The sequence below is a fragment of the Otolemur garnettii genome, unplaced genomic scaffold (assembly GCF_000181295.1).
Source record: "Otolemur garnettii isolate 467f Iridium unplaced genomic scaffold, OtoGar3 scaffold00096, whole genome shotgun sequence".
In the NCBI taxonomy this organism is placed as follows: domain Eukaryota; kingdom Metazoa; phylum Chordata; class Mammalia; order Primates; family Galagidae; genus Otolemur; species Otolemur garnettii.
In genome coordinates, this window is record NW_003852491.1 from 1,792,147 (window position 1) to 1,794,689 (window position 2,543).

A 2,543-nucleotide genomic window follows, 5' to 3' on the forward strand; every position below is an offset into this window, starting at 1 on the left:
ATTGTTGTTTTGGTGGGCCCGGGCTGGATTCGAACCCACCACCTTAGGTGTATGTGGCTGGCGCCTTAGCCACTTGAGCCACAGGTACTGAGCCACCAAAGCAGTTTCTAAGTAGTTCTAGACATTATTAAATTATACGCAAAAAAAACTAACCTAATACCAGAAAAAAAATTAAACCAGAAAACATGTGTATTGTAAACCTTCAAAATAAACATATGTTACTTTCTGAGGGAATTAGAAAAAGAAAAAAGCCATGGAGGAGTCCAGGAGACAGATGGAGCAGAATATGAAAGGAGTAAAGAGCTTGAGACCACTGGGTGTAGTGGCTCCTGCCTGTAATCCCACTTAAGCACTCTTGAGCTCATGAATTTGAGATGAGTCCGAGCAAGAGCAAGACCCCATCTCTACTAAAAAAAGTAGAAAAATTAGCTGGGAATTATGTCAGGCATCTATAGTCCTGGTTACTCAGGAGGCTACGGTAAAAAGGATCACTTAAACCCAAGAGTTTGAGGTTCCTGACATCACTGCACTCTAACCTAGGTAACAGAGAGACTTTCTTTTTTTTTTTTTTGAGACCAAGTCTCACTTTGATGCCCTTGGTAGACTGCCATGGTATCATAGCTCATAGCAACCTCAAACTTTCGGGCTCAAGCAATCCTCTTCCCTTTGCCTCTCAAGAAGCTGGGACTACAGGTGCTGCCACAATGCCTGGCTATTTTTTTAGAGACAAAGTCTCTCTCTTGCTCAGGCTGGTCTTGAACCCATGAGCTCAAGCAATCTGCCTGCCTTAGCCTCCCAGAGTGCTAGGATTACAGGCATGAGTCACCACGCCTGGCTCTAAAAAGTTACTTTCTTATTATCTACTCGGATATAACATTATCCTTGTCTCCTTCCTCTCAATCTTCTCAACCAAGTCCTAGTGTTTTCATCATCTCTTCTCTCACAACTGACTTCTTGTCATCTCCCCTATTTCTTTTTTTTTTTTTGTTAGATCGTAACTGTGTATATACTATCATTTATGTGCTGCTTTTATATACAACTTGGAATGCTTACATCAAACTGGTTAACATAACCTTCACTTCACTTACATATATATATATTTTTTGTAGTTTTTGGCCGGGATTGGGTTAGAACCCGCCACCTCTGGCATATGGGGCCGGCGCCCTTACTCCTTTGAGCCACAGGCACCGCCCCACTTACATATTTTTAATTTAAATAATTATCTGTCTCCTGCCTAGATTACTACAGTAGGTCATGAATAAATAAGACAAATAATGTCCCTATCCTCTGTATTAGAAAAGGTAAATAATAATGAAGTATAATGAATATATGATAAAATGCTATCAGTTCAGTTTTCTTTCTTTCTTTCTTTTGAGAAAGAGCCTCAAGCTGTTGCCCTGGGTAGAGTCCTATTGCATCACAGCTCACAGCAAGCTTCACACCTGGGCTCAAGCGATTCTCCTGTCTCTGCCTCCCAAGCAGCTGGGACTACAGGTGCCCGCCGCAACGCCTGGCTATTTTTTGGTTGCAGCCGTCATTGTTGTTTGGCGAGCTCAGGCTGGATTCGAACCCGCCAGCTCAGATGTATGTGGCTGGCGCCTTAGCTGCTTGAGCCACAGGCACTGAGCTAGCAGTTCAGTTTTCAACATGTTGAATTTGAGGTGACTGCAAGATGTCTAATAAATAGTCATTCAAGGCTAGGGCTCAAGAAAGAGCTCACAGGCTTGGTGCCTGTAGCACAGTGGTTACAGTGCCAGTCACATACACCAAGGCTGGCAGGTTTGTGCCCGGCCTGGGCCAGCTAAACAATGACAACTGAAGGCTCTGCATCTGTAGCTCAGTGAGTAGGGCGCTGGCCACATGCACTAAAGGTGGCGGGTTCAAGCCTGGCCCTGGTCAGCTGAACAACAATGACAACTGCAACCAAAAAATAGTCAGGCGTTGTGGTGGGCATCTGTAGTGGCCCTTGGTGGCTGCCTTGGGAGGCTGAGGCAAGAGAATGGCTTAAGCCAGTGGTTCTCAACCTTCCTAATGCTACGGCCCTTTGATACAGTTCCTGTGTGTCACGACCCATAGGTTGAGAAATGCTGGCTTAAGCCCAAGAGTTAGAGGTTGCTGTGAGCTATGACAGCACAGAGCTCTACCAAGGGTGACATAGTGAGACTCTGTCTCAAAAAAAAAAAGAAAGAGCTTACAATTAGAAATGTATGCCATAGCCAGCATCTAAATGGTCACTGAAGCAATGGACACCAAGTATGTAGAATGAAGAAAGATCTATAGCTCGGCGCCTATGGCTCAAGTGGATAAGGCGCCAGCCACATACACCTGAGGTGGAGGGTTCGAATCCAGCCCAGCCCACCAAAACAACAATGATGGCTGCAACCAAAAAATAGCCAGGTGTTGTGGTGGGCGCCTGTGGTCCCAGCTACTTGGGAGGCTGAGGCGGGAGACTCGCTTGGGCCCAGGAGTTGGAGGTTGCTGTGAGCTGTGATGCCACAGCACTCTACCCAGAGGGATAGCTTGAGGCTCTGTCTCAAAAAAAA